Source organism: Sceloporus occidentalis, unplaced genomic scaffold (assembly GCF_023333645.1).
Source record: "Sceloporus occidentalis isolate IW3139 unplaced genomic scaffold, rSceOcc1.0.p SCAF_5, whole genome shotgun sequence".
Taxonomy (NCBI): Eukaryota; Metazoa; Chordata; class Lepidosauria; order Squamata; family Phrynosomatidae; genus Sceloporus; species Sceloporus occidentalis.
In genome coordinates this window covers 100,464,006-100,487,926 of record NW_028316985.1, presented here as the reverse complement: position 1 = coordinate 100,487,926, position 23,921 = coordinate 100,464,006, and the positions used below count along the sequence as shown (strand labels likewise).

At 39.5% G+C, this 23,921-nt stretch overlaps 1 long non-coding RNA gene across 3 annotated transcripts in view; it reads left to right on the top strand.

The window, feature by feature from the left end:
- Positions 1-23,921, top strand: part of LOC149312580 (uncharacterized) — a 206,360-nt gene that overhangs the window by 162,410 nt on the left and 20,029 nt on the right. For all 3 annotated transcript variants that reach the window (XR_016281270.1, XR_016281271.1, XR_016281272.1), the window contains one exon: positions 18,620-18,706. This is a non-coding gene — a long non-coding RNA (uncharacterized LOC149312580). The remainder of the gene's footprint in view (positions 1-18,619; positions 18,707-23,921) is intronic.

Sequence of the window (23,921 nt, the reverse complement as noted above, 5' to 3'; positions counted from 1 at the left end):
GTAAGAGGCAAGCATAAACTATAAAAACAATAAAACTTGTCAGCCACTAAAGGCAGCACAACAGTCCATGTACTTTTTGACAAGTATTTGACAGTGTCTTTTGATTTTGCTTATGTGTTGGTCATTGGCTTGATTGTGTTTTCATGCAGTTCTGGGAGAGGCAGTTATTATTTTAATTATGTGTTTACATTATACTGTATTTTGAGATCCTCCAAAATTTTTCATGTGCACCTGTAATACTTGTAGCTCAACAACCATGGTCACTGAAACCTCAGGATTCAAACACAAGGCAATTTTTCATCACTGTTGTTTTTGCTTTTCAGTGCCCTCTGGCTCCACTACAGGTTGAATCTCCCTTATCTGACTGAGATAGTGACGCCTTTGTTTTTTGTTGATTCAGTGTACCTAAACTTTGTTTCATGCACAAAACTATTTAAAATACTGTGTATAAAATTATTATCTGGCTATGTGTATAATGTGTATATGAAACATACATGATTTTCATGTTTAGTCTTGAGTCCCATCTGCAAGGTATCTCATTATGTATATGCAAATATTCCGAAAGCAAATTTTAAAAAAACCAACCCAAATTCCAAAGCATTTCAGATAAAGGAGACTCAACCTGTATTTACAATCCCAGCAGCACAAGTATGTGAAGTGGACAGTGTCCAAGAAAATTTATGCCATAATAAAATTGATTAGCCTTTTAAGGTGGTCTTAGTTTTTGTGACAACACACTAACACAGTTGGCCCTCTGGAAACCTAGAAACTTCTGTTTCTTACATGCACCTTTAACACATACCCTGGTTTCATTGAATCAGGGTTAGATAACAAGAACTCTTGCTAGGACAAGCTGAAAATAACCTGCCACCATGTTCTGATCATCTCGTGCTGAGAATTTTATTCTTCATTAGGGAGATCCTTAGAAACAGAAGCACCACACTGAGCCCTGGCATTGGCCATTTTAGAGTGAGTGAGTGAGTGAGTGAGAGAGAGAGAGAGAGAGAGAGAGAGAGAAGAACGAGGAGCAGGAGGAGGCTGCATTAATCAATTGGGACTTGGCCTTTTGTTAATTTTTCTGTACATTTTTCTATGAGCTGGCATTCTGTTTCAGATTGTGTAACTTAATCCAGATTGAATTACAAGATTTGGGATTTTTATGACATATGCAAAACACAGCTGTAATTAACACAGGAAGATCAATGGTTTTAGATCTTTGAGTGCCTGTGTGCATATATGAAGCTTGGCAAAGGATGTAAGTTTTGACAGAACTCCATAGAATCCCCACCTGGTCCCGTTACTGTAGCATTTGTGGGGGCTGCTAACACTTCTGGGGCGAAATGTAATGTTGCAAAATTACTATCTGAAGGAAATATGTACTTTATAGACACAGGAGCATACACTGTGTTTAAAGTGGGTTAAACAACCATTGAGAGAACCAACACAGTGTAGTAGTTGGACTCTGGAGATTAAGTTTTGATTCTTTGTTCAGCCATGGAAACCCTTGAAGGAGTCTCACACACTCAGCCCCAGAAAACCTGTGTTGGGTTCATCTTAGGCTCACTATAAATTGGAATTGACTTGAAGGTACACAACAAGAACAACACCACCATTGAGCAGGTGAAATTCTTTGGGGCAAAATTTGTGGTGTGAAGACAGCTCCACAGGGAACCACATCTTAATGGACTATGGACTTATTGCAGTCAAATTTAATGGGAATTTTTCCTCCACTAATCTTACACCACCTATCTGATCCTCCTTTGACTCCAAAACATTAAGCTTTTTAACATATTATTTTTTTAAAGTAGGTGCAGTTTTCAGAGAGTTTTTGCTGGCTGGCTGGCACTGAGAAGCACATGGCAGGGTAGCATATGTAGATCACATGTTATTCAGACAGGCTCAACAGCATTTGTATTTCAAACTATGAATGTGATCAGTGTGTTAACAAGGGTAAATATTACATATTTCCATTTTCCTCTTCTTCTGAATTTGAATCTATTACTATCACTTTGACATTAACCCTCTTTGGCATTTAGGAAGGTAGACAACTTCCCACCCCACCCAAACACTTTTTAAACACTGTCCTGCTATTTATCCTGTCAGCAAATAACACAAAACAGCTGAATATTTGACCTGAGATTTGACATGTAAGCAACATTTAATCTGTAACATGTGTTTGTGTGGTTTTTCAGAAAGTTGGAGCATTGAGTTTTGGATCCTTGTCCTTACATGCATTTATTAACACTAAAATCTGGTAGTCATATAACTCCAGAAAATAAGAGGAAATTTTATATTAATTTCCAATAGATTAAATTTGTTTGGGGGTTTAGCTGTTTCATGTGACATTATAAGCCCCTGGACTAATTTGGATAAAATTTAATTTATATCACAGAAATCTTCCATTATGCAGAAAAAGGCCACAGCTAGTGGCAGAAGCAGTGCATGCTCTGAATACAGAAGACTCCATTCTATTCTGTGGCATCGCCAAGAAGAGGTCTTTAAGTAGCAAGTGATGGAAAAGCAAGTCCTTGGAGAAGTGCTCCCAGACAAAGTAGATGATATTAGGATTGGGGTGGTGGTGGTCAGATCTGGTATAAGGCATCTTCCTGTACTCATAAAATCTTTTGTTAATGATTAAACTTTGATGATGTTTAAAGTTTTATTTGATGGGCACTAGAAATGATGCGGCCTCTCAAAGTTCTTGATGACAAAGGGCATAATCCAGGAGAAGTCAGCTGCAACTATGTTGTTGATGTGTGCCTTCAAGTCATTTCTTACTTACAGCAATCCTTTCTTGGGGTTTTATTGGCAAGATGCGTTCAGAGGGGTTTGCTCTTGTATTTTTCTGAAGGTAAGGGAATGTGACTTGCCCAAGGTCACCCAGTAGGTTTCCTGACTGTGCAAGGATTTGAACCCTAGTCTCCCAGAGTTCCAGAGAGAAATAATCCAGTTTAACACCACTTTATCTGCCATAGCTCAGTGCTGTGGAACTCTGGGAATTGTAGTTTTGTGAGACATTTAGCCTTCTCTGTTATAAGAAAGCTTTGGTGGAACAAAAAACTACAGTCCCCAGAATGTCATAGCACCGAGCCATGGCAGTTAAACTGGATTATTTCTGCAGTGCAGATGCAGCTCTAGTCCATTAGTCAAACCACTACACCACACTAGCTCTCATGAGCTGCAGCTATATGGCTTAGTTAAGAACATACCTGGGTAGCAACAATCTTCACATTGTGGGGGAATGCATATCTAGCGATATTCTTCCACACTATAAAGACTGTTACTACCTAGGTAAGTATCGGAACTGAACCTTAGGTCCAGTGGAAAATGTTACATACTATTAACATTGCAATGCAGGTCTACTTAGAAATATGTGTATGTGTCTTCAAAACACCTGTTATGGCAATCCCATGAATTTCAATGGGATTTCTTAGGCAAGGAATACCCAGAGGTGGTTTTGCCAGTTCCTTCCTCTGAAATATAGCCTACAGCACCTGCTATTTGTTGGTGGTCTCCTATCAGAATAGTAACTAGAGCTGACCCTGCTTAGCTTTCCAACATCAGATGGAATTTGGTACCTTTAGGACATTAAGGCCTTCTGTTTACTTAGAAATAATTTCATGTATTTCATCTGAATATACTCCCAGGTGAATAGTATAGAATTGCAACCCATTGCTTTCCATGGGATCTTAGTTAACACTAAACTATACTGGATTTTTTCAAACGTTGTTTGCTGCCTGAAAAAACATATTTTGTAGAGAGGCGGGATATAAATATTATTATTATTATTATTATTATTATATTAAAGAGTGGAGTATAAGTTGTTTTTAAAAATGTGCTCCCTGAAGTATTTAGGATATTTGATAACCTCACTCACTGTCATTGGCTTATTCTGAATAGACAGGATGTATGCTACATTTCAGTAAATTTTCATATGCACATACTGGTTTGTGGGTCAAACTGATCATCATGTTGTGGTAAGAGCACATAACACTTGACACATTAGTGTAGCATGGTAGAACACATTAATTAATTCATCCACAAAAATAAAACATTGAGGAGCAAAGAGATTATTACTGTTAGTTAAAACTGTCATACATTCTTATTTTGCTGTACATCTCTTCTGATTCTGTCTCGCTTTTTGTTGAGGCTTTGGGAAAATGTCTTCACTTTTCCCACCATTTTGAAGCTGATTGATGACTAATGAAGACTGCGAAAAAAAGAAAGTTAACACCATGGCATGGAAGACATTTCAGTAGGAATACAAAATTGCTGTGTTTTGTTTAGTCTTTTTATTGTTGCCGACTAGCTGCATTTAAACAAGCAACTTTACAGTGTTTGGAAGAAGACCAGACTCAACTAGAGGAGCCAAACCTGGGTGAATGCCAACAACTGTTCCTTTCTTTTGGCACTAATGTGTTGCTGGCAAGAGGCAAACACAACAGAGAGACTTCTAACTCATTTCTCCAACAGAGCCTTACTGAATGTACAGTGTCTCAGCTGTGGATTATTGTGAATATTACCTGCAACCTTTTTTTTATGTAGTCTCCAGCATTTGTTTCTGAGGTTTTGTGCAGACTGGTATTTTTATGTGTTGACTAATACTGGTATTCAGCTGTATGGTTAAATGCTAGAGAGCTTTGAAATATTACTTTTTAAAAGTAGAATTATAGTTTGTATGATGGCAGTAGCTAGAATCCTATATCCTCAGCATTGGAAAAAGGATACACTCATGATAACTGATGGATGTTATACTACATGGTAGAATTAGATAAACTGACTCACACTCTGAAAGAAGGAAGATTGGCAACATTAAATCAGAATGGAACAAAGTTATGAGACATGTAAGTAATATATGGGTGAAATTGCAACAGAAGATATCTTGGACTGAAGATACTTCTTGCAAAGTTTTGTAAATTCAGATGGGATCTATATAATTCTTTGTTACATGTACAGTACTGGTAAAAGTAACAGACAGATAAGATCATTATAATAGACTATACATAACTGTTAGGGTGGAAGTTAATGTCTGAATTAGTGTTAATGGGTTTGAGAGAAAGTATGTTGATGATCGTTGTCTTTTGTTTGTTTAAAATATATGTTATAAATTTCAATAAAAATGTTCGTTAAAAAGGTTTTTTACACTACAGTTCCCAAAATCCCCCACCCAGTGGCTGGAGATTTTTGGGAATTATAGGTCAAAAAAGTAACCCTGTGAGATGCTGTACCTTAACACTAGTTCTGTGACCTACCATTGTTTTCTGGAAGCTTATGTATCATTGTAAACGCATACCCATAATTGGGCTGATCACTGTTTTAGCCCCCAAGAATTAAAATAGTTTCCTTTATGCTGTTGTGATATGTTGTGATCTTTCACTTGTGACATTTTGTTCCATGTCACACTCTGGACAATTTCTATTTACTCTTAACCATTTTTTTCTGGTTTGTTTTGTAAAGCATAAATGAAACTTTGCTGCTTCAGAATCCTTAAACACCCCCCACACATACTGCGTTAGAAACAAGACCTGTTGAATAAAATAGGATTTAATTCTGAGCAAACATGCATAAGATGTGTCTGCACTCAGAGTTCATGTATATGCAATCACAATTTTTAAAACTTGGTTAAGGGAACATAAAATGGAAAAGCAACCTAAAATCACAGTAGGAGAGGTAGGTTTCCAGATTAACTGCCTGTCAAAAGCAATAGTGGAGGAATCTCTCTCACACACGGCCTTTTCATGTCCTTTTTAAAAATTTCATCAATAAAAATAAAAGGAGCAAATTTTACCTAATAATAATAATAATAAATTTTATTTATAGCCTGCCTCTCCCTGTGGATCAAGGCGGGTTACAACAAACGAGAATAACAATAAAATACAATATACAATTAAAATCCACATTTCTAATTAATTCCCTACCCCAACCCCCCTCCCAATCATAAATAATAACAAACTGAAAACAATAATGGTATAAAATAAAAAATATAAAATACTAACTAAAAGAAAAAAAATAAAAATTAGCTAAAATTAGAGGCAATTAGAGGCAAGACATCTGTGTTTCTTGGAGTAGGCAGGGGTTATCGATATCAGTGGAGGGGAGGCTAATCTGGAAAGGCCTGCTGGAAGAGATACATCTTAACAGACTTTTTAAAGGCTTCTAGAGTGGATGTGATGGATCTCCTCCAACAGGTCGTTCCGTAGCCTAGGAGCGGTGAATGAAAAGGCCGTCTAGGTCACCGCAGCCAACCTGGTCTTCTTAGGCTGCAGTAAATTCTTCCCAGAGGACTAAGTGTGCAAGGTGGATTATGTGGAGAAAGACGTTCCTGCAAGTAGTCTGGATCCAGGCCATGTAGGGCTTTAGAGTGTTGCTATGGTTAGGACCAAAAATTTGCTAGGGTCAGAAGGCCTAGGGCCTGCCATTGATAACCCACTATTATTGTCTTCTTTAGAATACATGCATGAACTATGATCTGTGTCCATGGGCACCATGAATCTTTGGTGCATTGTGCAAATATAGATTTCATAATTATATGCAACAAAGTATTGTCTCAAGGTAACTTTTTTTTCACTGAAAATTAAGTACTTTAGGCAAGGCAGTTGGAAGACAAAAACCATATCTGGAAGAAACTATATTATGTGCTGGTCAGGCCTCATCTGGAGCATTGTGTTCAGTTCCAAGCACCTTGTTTTAAGGAGGATATATACAAGTTGTAGCAGGTTCAGAGAAGAGCAACAAGGGTGATAGGAATGGAGAACAAAACATATGAGGAAAGGCTGAAGGAGTTGGGCTTGCTCAGCATAATGAAATGTTGACATGACTACACAATACTGGCTGTTGCAGAGATGAGAGAGCAGGCCTGATCTTTGCTGCCTTGGGGTAAGACCATGTCTAATGGTACAAGAGAGTAGGTTTCAATTGAACATTAGAAGTTGACAGCAAGAGCATTTAGCAGTGGAACAAATTACCTGGAGAGCTGGAGATCCTGCACTGAGCATAGGGCTGGACTCACTGGCCCATGAGGCCCCTTCCAGCCTTATGATATGATTCTGATGTAGACAGAATAGAGGCAAAGGAAAGTTGAGTTTAAAATGTGACTGTTCCTAATGTGGCATTGCTTGATACAGCTCTGGCTTGGTCCAGAGCTGAATCAGATCAAGGTTATTCCCATGGAAAACCATGTACTGAACAACTCTAGTTTTTATGGGAAGTCTCTGAACCAGCTCCTCCTTCTACATCTGTCACTAGCTGTGCACATTCTTCCCAAAACCAATTCTCCCCTCCACAGGGCAACAAGAAGTTAATATTTTCTCAGCAGATGATATATTTGCCCCAATGAGTTGCACTGGTCAGTCACATAATTTTGAGAAAATATAAAACAACACACCAGGCATTCCTGCTATATCAGAAAATTATTTCCTACTGGCAGCAAGACATGGTATATATGTGCATGGGCACACATATGAAATTTTTATCAGTTGATAAAAACAATCTGGTGGTATATGAAAGAAATTAATTTTAGTTTGGGAGCTCAATTGCTTCAAGCTTGTTCTTACAAACAGTTGACACTGACAGTACTTCATACAAGAAAGCATGAATGGGTTTTTAATGTGAATGTAGCATTGCTTCCTCCCAGCCTTTGACAACAGTTTTCTGTTGCATGCTTCCACTTTCTCGTCTGGGGAGTGAATAGGGAGCTACCTTGATGCTAAGAATCTTTTTAATTTTATGGGCTATTTTCACATGGAGATCAGCTTTTATTTCTCATTTCTGCCTTTCTTCTCAGCTCCGTCATCAGTAAGGTTTACTGAGCAAAAACAGAGGAGGTATTATAGAAAGAAATCTAATCAATGCAGTGCTGAGGGACAGTCCTTCAGAGTCCTCCCTCAAAGCCATGTGCCAGATTGGAGGTCATTGTGAGGTTATCCTGTCTGACTTTCACAAAGATACCCATCCAACTTGGGCTGGGGCGAGAATGCTTGCAGTTGTGTCCATGTGTAACAGAAGCCTTGTTAAAATAAGTTCCTAATATCCATACACCTGTTATACCACCACCCCCTTCCCCAGCACAAAAGGCGTTTCCTATTTTAAGCACTTTGCATGTCCGTCTACATTCCCTTCTGTCTACAGTTGGGCTGGTGTGGTATGGCAGACCTGCCTGTATGCCATACCTCTGGGGAATGTCCAAGAGGCTAAATAAAGCTGCGGCAAACAGATGTCCGCAATTCTTGCCAAGCAATAATTTCTCTGTCGACCAGTTTGAAAGCTTCATTGACTAATCCAGACTTTACAGTGCAGAAGAGAGACCACATAAACGTGTAGCCTTATTAAGTATGTATTTCTCTTGGAAGCCTGCCCTTTTATCAGGTAGCCATGTGGGAAATTGCATTGATACAAACTGATCTAAAGGAACAGTTTTACTTTAAAACAGATTTAAAGGAACAAACTGCTTATATAAAAACTTGCATGAAAAGAGTATCTTTTTCCAACATGCAATCAGTTCTCATTCTTATTGTCTTAAACATTTGTCAGATGTTGCACTTCTTTAGGCTGTTATCTTGTGGCTGTGACTAATGTAAGTTACTCTGTGGTGAAATCAGTATGTAGAGAGATCTTGCAGCACCTTTGAGACTAACTGAAAGAAAGAAATTGGCAGCATGAGCTTTCGTAGACTTCAGTCTACTTCCTCAGGTGCAATGGTGAAATGTTTGACTCTCTAAGAAAAGATTATTCTCTGTTTCATACATAATTATATTTGATTACAAAAACAGGCTGTAGCTCAACAGATATACTTCCATTATTCCATCATTCTTCTCTTGCCAAAACTATCTGTCACAATAGGATTCACCATGGCAGATGTCTCAAGCAGCTTATAAGTTGGGGCCTACCAAGTGGTGACTTTTTCTCTCTGTGTTGGGCAAGCAACAAAACCAAAAGCAGAATGCAGTCCACTAGGGAGTGGACTGCATTCTGCTGAGTGAATCACATTTTAGACTGATCTAGTATTTTATTCAATTTTAAAATACTGGAAACAGCACAGTGGCCATAGTGGATGAAACTGGACTATTTAAAACTACTCAACATGCTAAAGAGAAAACAGCCTCTGGCTGATGGCATCTAAGATTCAATCTTAAACAACTGTAAAAAAATAAACTCCAGTAAATTTATAAATACAAACAAAAATCCATCAGTGACACCTTTATTGGGCTTCTTCATCAGGCAAGATGTTACAAACCAAACAGGAGGGGGGAAAACAAAATTGGAGATGTTAGTCAGATGCCTGCATGTTGTTTCAGTCCTTAGTAAAGATGTTATGATGGGGAGGATAGCTTTTGCAGGCAGTATGTTTGATTTTTTTAAAAAATCCTTGAAGCAATTAATTCTAATTACCTTTTCTTAAAAATTTCAAATGGCCATCTTTCTGTCTCTAATTCTAATCCTACTTTGAAGTTCCTGTATTTTTCACCTTAGTGTTGCCGTTTCCTCCCCCCCACCCCCATTTTAAAAATTATTCTATAGAAAACTTCTTTTAAAAAATTCTGCACAAGAAAGATATGGAAGTGTGGGAGGAAGACAAGGGCATCTCTGCTTCTTGAACTGAGCATTTTGAGTATAGATGGGAGAAGTTTGCTTGTCACAGTAAACCTACCTGTGACTCATATTTAGTCTAGCCCAGTGTTTAGTTTCCATCAGGGTCCATCAGGAGAATTGCATAGAGAGAACAGTCCTCTCTCTCTCTCTCTCTCTCTCTCTCTCTCTCTCTCTCTCTTTTTCTTTGGCCCTAGTAGCTCATGGTCCAAGTTAGGGATGGATGGGGATCAGTCATTGCAGGTAAAGCAGCACCCCTTACTTGGAACATAAGGCTGCTGGTATCCCATTATCTCTTATATAGAAGTATGTTGTATTTTCAGACTTTATTTCAGTCCCTTCCCTAATTATTTCTAAATTTGGCTTTGCTTATTTCAATAGCTGGATTGATATTTTCATCAAATCTCTCCCCAAATCTGAAATTAAAGTATACCATGATGCCTTTTCACATAAACCCAAATTCTCACCCAGTCTCATATCTAATACTCTGTCTAGCCCTGAAGGAGCACCTTAATCATCAAGACCTGAATACAGTTACTAGTAACTGTCGTAAATATAGAAAGAGAATGGTCTGTAATAAGACTTCTCATCACTTCAGTATCTCAGGATAACGTCCACCAGATAAATCTGAAGCCTGGGTTTGTGTATTAGTGAACTCCTGTGTAGGGCATATTTATCCCATTCTTTCAAATAATTGAACCTTCTAGGACGGTTAAGCATTTAGGCCTGTCAGTTTCAGATGAAACCTATAAATGCTTTATGCTATCTCACAGTTTGAGACTTTCAACACCATTTCCTTATGCACAATGCTGAACCAAACCTTCACCTTGTCAAAGCAGCATTGCTCACCCCCGAGAGGTGTTCAGAAATCCTCTTCACTATGGGATACAACATTGTGCTCACTGGTCCTCTTTTAAAAGCACACAGGAGAACACAACTGGAGCAAAGCAGTTACATTCACCCACAAATCCAGTGTTGTGGTATTCTGAAGTTTCCACTTTGGTCATGTTGTATTTCGTCCTCTCTCACACACCCATCCATGCTGCTGCCATTTTCAGGAGGCACTTGTATAACAGACCAGTACAGGATGGAATGGTGAATGTAGAGGGTGACATATCTTTATCTTTCTTCCTTGTTGTTCTAGGTTTAATTTTATCACCTACTGAAAAAAATGTTCCAACAATATCCCAAGAGGTTATTGAGACAACTGAGAGGTAGAAGGTCTTTGTGCAAGATAGCAGTTCTATGAACCTGGAAGGGAATTCCAGTAGATTTCAACTGCAGTACAGTGGGAGCAGGTGTGGTCTCTTTATAGAGGCACACAGTCCTTATTCCATATTCCCATGTGAAAGCTGTTGCTTGGTTGGTTGGACCATGAAGCAGAAGGAGATGTTCTGTTGTGGTATTATTTGGCGATAAGCCATACTTGCTTGGCATTGGTCACCATCCAAATGGCTGCATTCAGCTATGAAGTGCCAGTCAGGCTATTGGAATCCACTGTTTCTCACTGGAACTCTGAACTCCATCCACTCAGAAATAGCTGCCCACCCTCCCCATGTGTGCTTGCACTGTTGCTTTATCTCTGTATAAAAGGCAGGTGTACTGAGAGCCGCTGGTCTGCCAAAGAGTCTCGCCAAATCGTTACAGCATTTGATTTACTGCTTGCATGTGTGAAGGGGTCACATATCTAGAGAGTTTAGGAGTAGTCCCTTGTGATACAAATCACTTTTCCTATTATTGTGGCGGGGCGGGAATTATCCCACAACAACTCCCCCAGGTGCATTCATAATGCATATACACTTCAGGTAGATGGGGACTTAGAAAGGTTCAGTGTAATTGATCAATAATATATTTTAATTTACATCTTTCACTTATATTTTGTTCTTTCCTTCAAGGAATTCCATGTGGTGTATGTGCTCTTCCTCATTTTATCCTCACAAGTCACAACAGCCTTATGAGATAGATTAAACCAACAGCGACTGCCCCAACATAACCCCTTGACACAACCTAAGCACCGTTGGCATTTTCACCACCTCAAAGCAACTTTTTCCTTCCACTTTTCTTTTCATCCCTTTGCAAAGTGGGACAAAATTGTTTGCAAGAAGGCTGGTATTGAGAGGATGAGTAGAGGCTGGATGATTGTGGCCTTATTTGTGGAAACGCATCCACATGGACATCACCTACTGTTGCTGTCTGGCAGCAACAGAACATGAAAGAACAAACCCTGGTTTGCAGTGAGAGAGGGTTGCTGTAGCAGTGGGACACATGCTTTCTTTCATCTGCAGTTTTCATGTCAAATTTTGAAGAAAGCAAACATTTTATGATGCACCGATTTGTTGCTCTAGTGCCCTATTACATGATAGGCTGTTAATCACTGCATTCTGAAAACTGAGCTTGCAGTGTGGTTGTTTTATAGGCTATTACTCAGCATGTAGTCATTCACTGAGTCACCTTTGTTGTCAGCCACAGTGCTTTTTCTACTAACAAAGCACTGGTGACTTGTATAACAAACAAGAAAAATAGTACTCTCTAATCTAACAATAACTTTCTCTGTGAGAAATAGTGACTATTTAGAGTTCACTCATGAGTAATAGTTACTCCAGATCTGCCTTCTGCTCATAATAATTATATGAGGTCCAGAAGTGGAATCAGTCAACTTAGGTATTTTCAGAAGCCACTCTCTTCCTTAAACCATGATCAGGCAGGATGGAAATGTATTTTGGCAGCCTAGCCATTTCCCATGTGGTTAGCATCAGTCTTTGCAACCACTAGCTATGATATTACATATAAAACCTAAAGGTTTATTTCATAGTATTGAAATCTGATGTAAACTCTATGGCTCATTTTAGATACCCATTGGCTCCTATGTGACCACCTGTAGTGGCAAGGAGACAATAGGAGTCATTGAGCCAGTTTATCCACACGTTACCTATACATACAACTGCTGTGATTTCTGCAATCCAATAAGTTGTTCCTGTGTCACCAGGAGAGGAATTTATTTTCAAGGAACAATAAGCAATGATTTACAGACAATGACATTCAGCTAGTCTTCCTGATTTTGTCTTCCATTGAAATTTATTTTATGTTTCACCTGAAGATGAACTTACAAAGTTCATTTTGAAATTCCCTAAAATAAGTGACACTCTAAAGATGTACAGATGATCAGAAAACTTTTGGGTAGTGTTATCCAAATTCTTGACTACCCTCAGACTTCATTGTGTATATTTCACCTGGGGAGGAAACTCAAAATACACTTTGATGTTTTGTTTCTGTTTTGTTTAACATATGGAACATTTCAGTGAAAATTCTAAGAGGAAATCCTTTGGCTCGTTCATTTTAACTAAATATGTAGTTAGACTTTTAAAGTAGACATGGTATTTTTATATACCTGGAATGATAATATAGTTATTGGGGCACTCTCACTGGTGTACTAAGCAATTAAATATTCATTTAAATCTCTATGGGACCAAACACATTCGGTCTCAAATAGCATTTTAGGCTTTTAGAACAAACAAATGAACTTAGGCTTTTAGAACAAACAAAAAGGAAATCCATAAGCTTCTCACAGCAGGAAAAGGGAAAAGCCTGTAGAATTGTGTCACGTAATTACGAAAAAGGGTTCCCCCCCCCTCCATAATCTGGTTGCTCATACCATCAGCCTATAAGATTACTTACGTAGCATGTTTAAAAGAGCGACAATGACTTCCATTAATCCTAAAGATAATCTTTTGGTATTTTTGATGCACTGTGTTAATAAAGAGCTACTAGCTGGAAGGCTTGGACTAAAAAATAATTAGGGGCTCTGACTTGAATATCACACTCTAGAGATGTAAGATAAAGGGAGTTGTATATTGTATGTTTGGAGTGTACACTTAGTATTAAGTGAAGATATGTTTATATATTGGCCCCAATTAGTGATATAAACAATATTTTTAAAAATTCTCATCCTAATCAAGAAAGCACAAGACACCTTGTTTAAATAAAATAAAAAAGCCTTGTTAAGCAGCATGGAGATTTTATTTTATTTTATTTTATTTTACTTTTATTTTTTTTGCCCCTACATGAAACACCAGGACTTATTTTTTCTTCAGCAGCCACAAAAGGTTGTTTTTTTGCACAAAAATTTTGTATTTTACCCTAAACATGAAACCTGCAATAGAACCACCGGCTGTCATGTGAAAGGGGGAGGGAGAAAAGTACCTTTTAACTCCCTTTCCCAAACTCCAGAGGCCTTTTCTGCTGGGCTAAAAGTACGTATCACACATTGAGCATCATGAAAGATCTCTGACACAGTCACCAGAGCACATCTTAGATGTCTAGACAGGCTGTTGGACCTGGTGTAAGGCACAATATCTCTCTGTGGTGATAGAAAGCTCAACTTTGGGACTTCCACCACAGAACTTCTAGAGCAAGCGAGACAAAGGCACCTTACAGACGGGCCTAAGCAGCGCCGTCGTTGCGCCAGGAATACGCGCGAGGGGCGGCGCTTCTGGACGCGCCTTGCCCCTCGCGTGTATTCCATACAGCAAGATGGCGGCGCCCTATACAGACGGGTGTGGCCATCTTGAGGTAACAGACGCGCAGCGTCCGGACGTCTAAACCCGGAAGAGCCGTCGCGAGTGCGCGCTTTGGCACTTGCGGCGGCTCTTCCGGGTTGCTGGAAGGAGTGCGATTTCTGCACTCCTTTTTTGCAGCGCGGAGGAATCGCGCGGTTTGGCTGCTGCGGCTCCTCTGCGCTGCAACTGGCAGCGGCCCAAGACCGCCCCTTTTGGGCGGTCTGTAACGGGCCTAAGTATAGCATAGCCCATGGGCCCCCTTTTACAGACCCTAAAGCTCTCTTCAGAATCACCTAAGGTCCCCAAATCCATTTTTTTTAAATTGGTCAAAATTTGTCACCCCAGAAATGGAATAACTGCCAAATTTGCCGTAAAAACATGGCTTTCCCTTGGCGCTCAGCATCAGAATTTGGGAGTATTTCAGCTGCTACATGTCATTCCAGGAGCAGTGATGCAATTGGAGGAGTGGAAGGGGAATAGCTCCCTGTCCCTTGCACAGTTGTCCATGACTGACATATAGGTATATAGTGGGAGAAAGAGAATTTTGGAGAGTGGAGAAAAAGACAAAAAGTACCCCTTTTCAGTCTTAGTGATACAAAATCCCAGTACAGCTCATAGAACATTCATTCTCTCCCTTCCCTCCTTGTCTGCACAGATATTATAAACTGTTGGAGACTTGAACAGGCTATTTGCTTTTCTTCCCCCACACCACTTTATTTTCCTTTTTGTTTTTAACTTGTTTTCTTTTACAAACTGTGTAAAAGCCATTACCTTTTTGGGAAGTGGCTGTGTTTGACTTTCATACTGAATAGGCACTGATTCACCCATCTTTGCTGAGAAAGGCAATTATTGTCACTTCAGAGGATGAAATATGAAATCATATAGCTGACTCATATATAAACTGTTAAAAGAAAGTAATTTTAGTGTTGTGAAAATATGTACATGTTACAGAACTTTTTAATTTGGTGTTGTTTGGCTTGGAATAAGCCTCGTTTTCCCTTTGGTTTGACTTTCTTGTCTTTTCAGGCAACACTGCTATCAAGGGTGTATTAGGACTGGACACCATTTAAAAGTAGCCAGCACTGCATTAGCGGTTTTCATATTGAACTGTGACTCTGGGGACTGGGGCTGCATCTGAACTGCAGAAGTAATCCAGTTTGACACTGCTGTAATGTCCATGGATTCATGCGATGGGATTCTGGGAAGTATAAACAAACTACACTTCCTAGCATTCCATTGCATGGAACCATGGCCGTTAAAGCGGTGTCAAACCAGATTATTTCTGCAGTGTGGATGCACCCAGTTTTCAATTCCCTGCTCAGTCATGGAAAACCACTGCATGACCTTGGGAAAGTCACAGGCTTTTAGCCTCAGAAAACCCCATGATAGGTTCACTTTGTGTTATATCCATATCAGAAACAACTTGAAGGCACACAACAACACAACATTTTAAAAAAGAATTAATTGCTTCACGCTCAGCCATTTGTTTTTAAAACATTTATTTGTGAATAGGTTAACATACAAAAAAAAGTGAAAATGAAAAAAGAGGAATTAACACCTAACTTTAGGTTACCTTAGGTCAGTGGTGGCGAACCTATCGCACGCGTGCCAGAAGGGGCACTCAGAGCCCTCTCTGTGGGCACACATGCCATCGCCACAGAGGCCCTAGATTTAGGGGGAAAGGGAGGGAAAAAGCCGCACATTTCTCTCAAGATCACTAACCCTACGGACCCTGCCACCTCCTCCGCCAGTGAGGCAGTAGTGTCATGGGAGGGGGGGGTTCGGGCATGTTCTCCATGCACCACCCCATCCAGGTAAAAGAGGAGAGGGAGCGCACAAGAGGTGCACAAGATGGCAGCTGCTGGCAAGCAGCCCCAAGGAAGAGGTGGGTTGCGTGAGGGACGGAGCCGCTAAACGAGCCTCTCTCGGCAGCATGGCTCATGACAGTTGGGTGAGAGAAGGGAGTGTGGGCATTTCATTTGTCAAGAAGAGAGAAGGAGCATGCGCTGTCACCCGGTGCGGGAATGCCACTGAGTTTGGGCACTCGGCCTCTAAAAGGTTCGCCATCCCTTCCTTAGGTTAATGTACAACCAGAAACCAGTACTCTCTTTAAGTTTTAAAATGTTGATTTATATATGCTGGATGGTTTATTGCTCTTAAAAATATAGTAAAAATATCTAAATAGGAAGTGCTTGGGTGCATCTTGGCTGAAAGTCATCTTCGTAATCTCTCAAAAGGAAACTATTCCACCTATCCATAAGTGTTCTTTCTAAGTAGAGAGACCAAGATAGTTCTTACGTGTGTAATGCAGTTAAATGCTTTGAAATACTAACAATTGGGACCTAGTGTGGTTGTACTAGTTTGTTTTTCTATAACAGTTTGCAAGTAGCCATTCCTGTCATTGCATCCATTTTATAAATGGCCACTCTCATGGCTGCCATTTTTTACAGTATCTCATAACACTTGCTTGACATATTAGATAGTCCACTAACCCCCAAAAGTTGGGTATCTCTGATATGAATAACATTTAAACATGAGTTTGACTGCTGCACAAAAGTCCTTTAACGTTCTAATAGGTACTAAAAGTTATTTTTATTATTCTGCTTTAAGTTAGAGACATTCCTTTCTTTTGGCCTCTTTAAACCTATTGTCAGGCATCAATGTAATGATTGTAGATGTGCATCATATTTTTGTTTCAAACTGATGGATAGAAATACTGGATAACTGATGGGTTGGAAGAACCCAGGTTCAAAAGGACCAATTCATATGTTAGCTGTTTCCACATTTTAAGTTGTATGTGTAATGAAAAGCAGCTGTAGAGGATGGCCAGTAGCAGGCGGATCTGTTTAGCCCCTTCCCTGCCAGTCATGTGTCTGAAACCACACCAAATGGTCTCACCTAGTTTCCCATTTATAAAGGAAAAGATAAGCCTTCTCTTTGTTTTTTCCCTTGGGAAACAAAGCAGTGGTGGGCTGTTTTGCAAGGAAAATTGCCAGCAAGAAAAAGGTTAGACACCAGTCTCTCCCGCCAACTCTGTTAGTCCTCTATGAACCCTGAAGCTACTGACGGTTACTTTGCATTAAAAAAAATCAAAGAAATAACACATCATGTTTGTTGCATAGCTAACTACTCCACATCTTTCAAGAACACAAGGGGGGGACTTCATGCACACTAGCCTAAGCTCTTGTGGAGAATGTTGGTATAAAAAAGTGATAAATATTGTTGAATAAGTCAGTTCTGGTTATCTATTTTAAGGTAATTTAACTTCCACCCATTATATTTATACACACTGAAAGATGTATAGAGAAAAATAATTTCACTTTAAACAAATTTTCTTCCATTGTTCAGTGACAGAAAGCAATTTATAAAATATTTTACAAACTTTGAAATATGCTTAATGGAAGTGGGGTGCCTTGTGCTGGAAATGAAGAAGAGTTTTGGTTGCTGTTAGTATCTCATCATGAAACCAAAATAAAGTCTCTGTTTAGGATGGCAAAAGAGACAATCTAGAGAAGGGTTTCACACCTAAGTAATCAAAGGTAACAATAACAGAGGAAGCCATTAGGACTCCTACCAAGACAAGCCTTATAATGATAAAAGCAATTTCAAAACAAGTGAAATGACGAAGGAAACAAGCACTCAAAAATGAAAGTCTGTTTTTTAAAAACATACAGATAAATGTGTGTGTTTTTCCCCCACCCACAACCATCACAATGAGTATGCAGTTTGAATGTTGTTGTTGTGTGCCTTCAAGTAGTTTCTGACTTACAGCAACCTTAATGTGACTGTATCATGTGGTTTTCTTGACAGGTTTCTTCAGAGGGGGTAACCTTGCCACCCTCTGAGGCTGAGAGAGTATAGCAATAGCACTTACATTTGTATACCGCTTTATAATGCTAAGCATTCTCTAAGCGTTTTACAATGTGTTAGCAAATTGCCCCCAGCAAGCTGGATACTAATTTTATTGACCTACAAAAGGATGGAAGGCTGAGTCAACTTGGAGCCCTGGGATTGAACTCACAAGCTTTTGGCTGCAGTACCAGCATTTAACCTCTATGCCACTAGGAGTCTTATGTATAACTTGCCAAAGGTCACCCAGTGGGTTCCTATGGCTGAGCGTGGATTCCAACCCTGGTCTCCAGAGTCATAGCCCAATACCCAAACTACTACACCTTGCTGGATCTCATACTGAATAGGAATGCTCTGGTGGCTCAGTAGTAAAATGCCGGTACTGCAGCCACAAGGTTGTGAGTTCGATCCCAGGGGCTCCATGGTTGACTCAGCCTTCCGTCCTTTCGTAGATCAGTAAAATGAGTACCCAGCTTATTGGGGGCAACTGGCTAAACCACTTAGAGAGTGCTGAGTTCACTGATAAGGGGCACAGAGATGTAAATGCTATTGCTAAATGCTGTACTGAATAGGAACTCAAAACAGTTTTGATAGGACTAATATCTTTATTTAAATCACTTGTTCTACAGATGGTACTACAGCAACACACGTGATCAAGTACCAAGCGTCCAGAGGAGGGTGACAGAAGATAATGAAAGGCCAGAAGAACACATCCGGTGAGGAAAGGCTGGATTAGATGGGTATATTTAACCTGGAAAAAAAGTGATTAAGAGGTGACATGATAACCATCTACAAATATATGAAGGGCTGTCACATAGATAATGGAGCAGATTTATCTTGTTTGGCTCAAGAGGATAAGACCAAAACTACTGGGTTCAAATTGCAAGCAAAGAGATTTTGACTAAACATTAAGAACTTTCTGACCAGTGCAAGGTATTCCACACTGGAAATTACTGCTTTGCAACATGATGGGTTCTGTTTGTTAGGTTTTTAAGCAGAGGCTGGCTGGCCATCTTTCAGGGATAATATAGCATTTCCAGAACTGCTAGAGAGTTGGACTAGATTTATTTCTGAGAACTTTCTGATTCTACAATAGAACATAGTTTAAAAAGATGTGTATAATTATCCCATCTGCATCAGGTTCAAAGGATAAATGCCCTGCCAAGGCTTGTGGAGAAATTTACCACACATCTAGAAACCCAGAGAAGCAGAGGGATTCCCCTAACCACATGGCAAATGATTAATTTTCTTAAGTGGCCACAAGCACATTAGCTGTTCTCATCCTGGTAGATGGGGTAGTTTAATGGCCCTTGACTCAGGTTGTGTTGCAGAACTAGCAATGGAAGAAAGTATGTAGAGAGATCTTTTAGCACCTTTGAGACTAAGGAGCTTAGTGCACAGCAAACTAAAGTGGCTTACCACTCCCGAATTCAAATCAAATTTGGGCTGCCTCCTGGTGTTATTGCATGGCTTTTGCCCCCAAAACCACCATCTGGGTACAGCATGGCTCCAATATTGGTCCCTGAACTTGCTTCGGCAGCCATTTTTCAAAGCCAGAAGGCTAATGTGGCTAGCACATGTTTGAAATCTGGAACAGAAGAAAGATAGACATTTTATGGCATAGTGACCTGAAGAGTTTTAAATAATTTTAACCACCTGCCACATGCACCTTTTTTTTTTAACCAACATGGGCATTTTGCAATTTTCTTAATCAGAAAGTATTCCAAAGTTCCCAAAGGATTAAAATGTTCTAGCTGAAATTATAAACTTGGATATGAACTGATAGGGTGGGAGTATTATTTTTTTTTATGAATAGCTTTATCAAAAGTTTTAAAGTGTACATATGAAATTTCAGTGAATTGTGGAGAGAATGATGTTTCCTATTCAGAATTCAAAAATTTATCCCCAGTCAGGGAATTGGCTTCATACCTTCAGTGATGTCACCATGTAGCCAAATCTGAACGGCTACATAGTTTTGTCTCATCATCCTGTTCATTACCTGATCCTTGATTATCTGCTGTTATACATGTAACTAACCATGTGACAGACAGTCTAATTAAAAATAAAAAGTACACATGCTTACTCTGCCCCTAAAATCTCTACATTTTGAAATAAAAATAACACTCAGTGCAAACATTTTTCCATTGCATAGTTCATCATGTCAAAAAGATTTGCAACAGGTGGAACATTTTAATGATTGAGTGGGTTGCAGAAGTATGTTTAGAAAGAGACAGTTGAATTGCAGGTTAACTGTAGTTAGCCCATAGCCCATGACCTCCATAAACTGCTGTGATTATTTATTATATTATTTGTTTCATTTCTTTGGTGCATTTTCTTAAAAAAAGAATCTAGGTGTTTTATAGATAAAAACTAATAACAATAAGACAAGATATAATGTAAATTAATATCTCCCAGTGAATTATAGGGGTAATCATTTAGCCTAAAGCAGATGTTTAAAAATCAGACAGTCACATCACATCAAACGCAGTGTAGTAACCTGATGCTGAGAAGATAATAACAACAGGGTCAAGAAACATCCCTAGGCAGAGATTTCCATGTACTTGGGGGTATTTTTTCAATGCCCTCTGAGCTTCTTTCCCCTAAAGTTGACCTCACGATATGGATAAGTTCATGATGGGAAAATTGATCTGTAAAGTACTGGGGTCTTAAATTGTATAGGTTTTTATAGATTATAATTACACTTTCATCATGAAATGTGTTGGCAGCTGTAATGTGCAGCTGAGCTAGAACAAATGTTAAATTATCAGATCTCTTGGTCCAGGTCTACATGATCAGTCTGGCCACTTAATACTTCACTAACTGTATAATCCCCACCAAAGAAGACCCTCATAAAGGTAATCTAGAGGTAACCAGAGCATAGGCAACTGAGGCTAAGCTAATACTGACCAAATAGGGATGTACCTGAGTATCCAGCCAACATTAATAGAAGGCACTCTGTACAATGGAGACCACCTTGTGCCTCAGGTGACAGTAGTACTTCCAGGATAACTCCCTGGATCACTTTCCTTCTGGAGGATTGTAAGAATGGGTTGAGTACGAGTCATCCAGTCTAATGAATTTGCCTGCAATAGAATCTCTGTCTTGTCCAAACTGAGTCTCAGATTATTGACCCTCACGTAGTGCAGTGATTCCCAAACTTGGTCCTCCAGATGTTTTGGACTTCATATCTCAGAATGATAGGTTTGCCTTAGAGTTGTCATAAGTTGAAAATGAGTTGAAGACACAGGACCAATAACAACAATTAAGAGTTGAAATTCATCTTCTTTATTTCCCATTAGTGTAGAACCATCTAAGATAATGGATCATTCTCTCCAGCTGCTTTCATACTGTTTTTTCCTGCCCATCTTGTACTGTGTGTTCTTGTACTGTTGGCCCAATTCCCTGTAGAGCAGTGGTCCCCAAACTGTGCTCTTTAAGAGATTTTGGATTTTATCTCCCAGAAGCCTTAGCCATGTTGGCCAGTAGTCTGGGATTCTGGGAGTTGAAGTCCAAAATCCCTTAAAGAGCAGAATTTGTGGACCACTGCCCTAGAGCATTGAGCCTATTATTTCCAGTAATTGGTATTCCTTTGCCCTATAAAATACTGACTCCCCTCCATGACTCAAGTTATAGCCCTCCTGATCCTAGCAAATATATTCTTGCCAGCTGCAAACCATCTCTTTCCAAAAGTCCTTGTTTGTGAAAGTGCAGACCAGTGTCCAAGAAGTCATCTATGGAGCCAGTAGTTCACTTCCAGTATCCTTCTCTCACTTCCTGGGTCATGTTGTTCAATAGAAAAGAGTGATGAAATTGGAATCTGTGCCCCTAGGTCCTACAGCTTCCAGAAAGTATCCAGAGCTTCATGGTCCCTTGCAATATGTTGAAAGCTCTATCCTGCAGTACTATTTGATCCAATGCAAGTCAGAATGAGGTGGTAACAGTTGGTGGGCTGGATGAGTTGTGACAGTTTTTCTGTTATGTCATGAATGTTCTCCTTGGAAGACAGTACAGCTCTTGAGACGTGGCACAAAACATACAAGAAAAAGCTTAGCCAATCAGCCTTAACCCCGCCCCCCCCCAAAAAAGCTCATCTTATTCTGCCTCTTCTAACAATCCCACACAAAACATCTGTTGTCTTCATCATGTTATTTCAGCTCCAAGCTCATTGAATTGTGGTGTTCTGGTGTGTGTGAACCATTGCCTCCATATTGCAGCTTCACATACAGCTGGTGAAACTGTGGTGGATTAAAGATGAAAAATCACAGCCATAATTAGAGAAATAATAATAACCACATATAAGAGCCTTCATGTGGTCCATTTGCTTGGCAGCCTCATTTAAAAATGACCCACCAGCAGCCCTGCACACTCCTGCGATACCAGGAGGCTGCTAAGAGGCATCCATTTGCCCGCTGTTTTGCATTTCTCTTTTGATAGAGCCCCAGGCAAGATCCAAATAGCTCCAGGCATAGCTTCCGTTACACATAAAAGCTTTGGCCCATTATCTGCCATACCATATGCCTCTGGAAGGTCACGAGAGCCACTGGAATAGCTTTAGGTGTAGGAGAAGGAGTTCCAGATGTAAAGAGTGCAGCTGGGTAGCATTTGTGTAGCTGGTGAAAGCTCTGTGGATCTATTTGTACGATTCTCTAACTTCCTATGTAAAGTAGTGATGAAGTAATGTGTTCTACACACAAGCACAATCTGTGTTGTATAACCTGATGATGAATTATCTGACAGTGCCATTAATTAAGTACTGTATAGCCTTTCTTTCAATTTTCCTTTTTAAAAATCATGTCCACCTCATAATGGCAGAATGAGCTAAACTAGCTTTGAGGGAAAGCAAGTTCGAGGAGATGTTCATTCTCTTTTTGAGATAACACAGAATTCTTTTATGACCATCAGCAAATTCTTTAATGTTATTATAACCTTCATTTTATGTGCTTAATCATATAAGAATTCTCTGTATAAAAGTGAAAATTCTAGTCTTTGATGGTTTCTGTTAAGATAAGAACTAAATCAATACCAAATATCTTTCTTGCTTCAGTTATTAAATGACATACTCCTAAAATGTTACTGGTGGATTGCAGCTAGAGGGGAAATGCAAAGTATAATTACAGTTAGCCTTGGTATACACTGTGGTTTGGTTCCAAGACCCCCCCGTGGATACTAAAATCTGTGGATGCTCAAGTCCCATAATATACAACTGCCTAGTAAAAATGGTGTCCCTTATATAAAATGGAAAAATCAAGGTTTGCTTGATTTACATATTTTACGATATTTGTAAGCCTTGGGTGGTTGAATCTGTGGATATGAAGGGCCGACTTTACTGTATAGGTATAATGAGAACTTTACAAGATACAGTGTGCCCGTGTCATACACAGGCACGCTTTACGCGGCTTTCAGCATATGCTGAAAGCCGTGCGGGGAGGAAGGGGTGGCGTGTCCCATAGGAACTAATGGGGTGTGCGTCCATGGCACGTGCACACCGCCGCACTGCCACATGCATGAACTCCATTCATTTAAATGGGACTCGAGCATACGTGGAATTTGCTTTATGCGGGGGAGTCCAGAACGGATCCCCCACATAAAGCAAGGGCATACTGTGTTTCCTTGATGATTATTATTATTATTATTATGATTTGGATCATTGTTAAATATGAAGTCTCATAGATTGTCAAATTACTGGCTATCATTGTTTGTAATCTAAACTGGAAGTCAGATGCTAATTTCATTTCCAATAAAAATGTTTATTGGGTAATCAGAGATTACCAGGTTAATAGTAAAAAAAAAATTAAGGGAAGAATTTTGTGGAAAGGTTTTTAGAGCAAATTTGTTTCATTTCTAGCTCTGGCCTTTTATTACCTGGTGAACTCTAAAAGGCTGGGTTAATATAGAAAATTAAACATAACAGAATTGTAACATTGTACAACT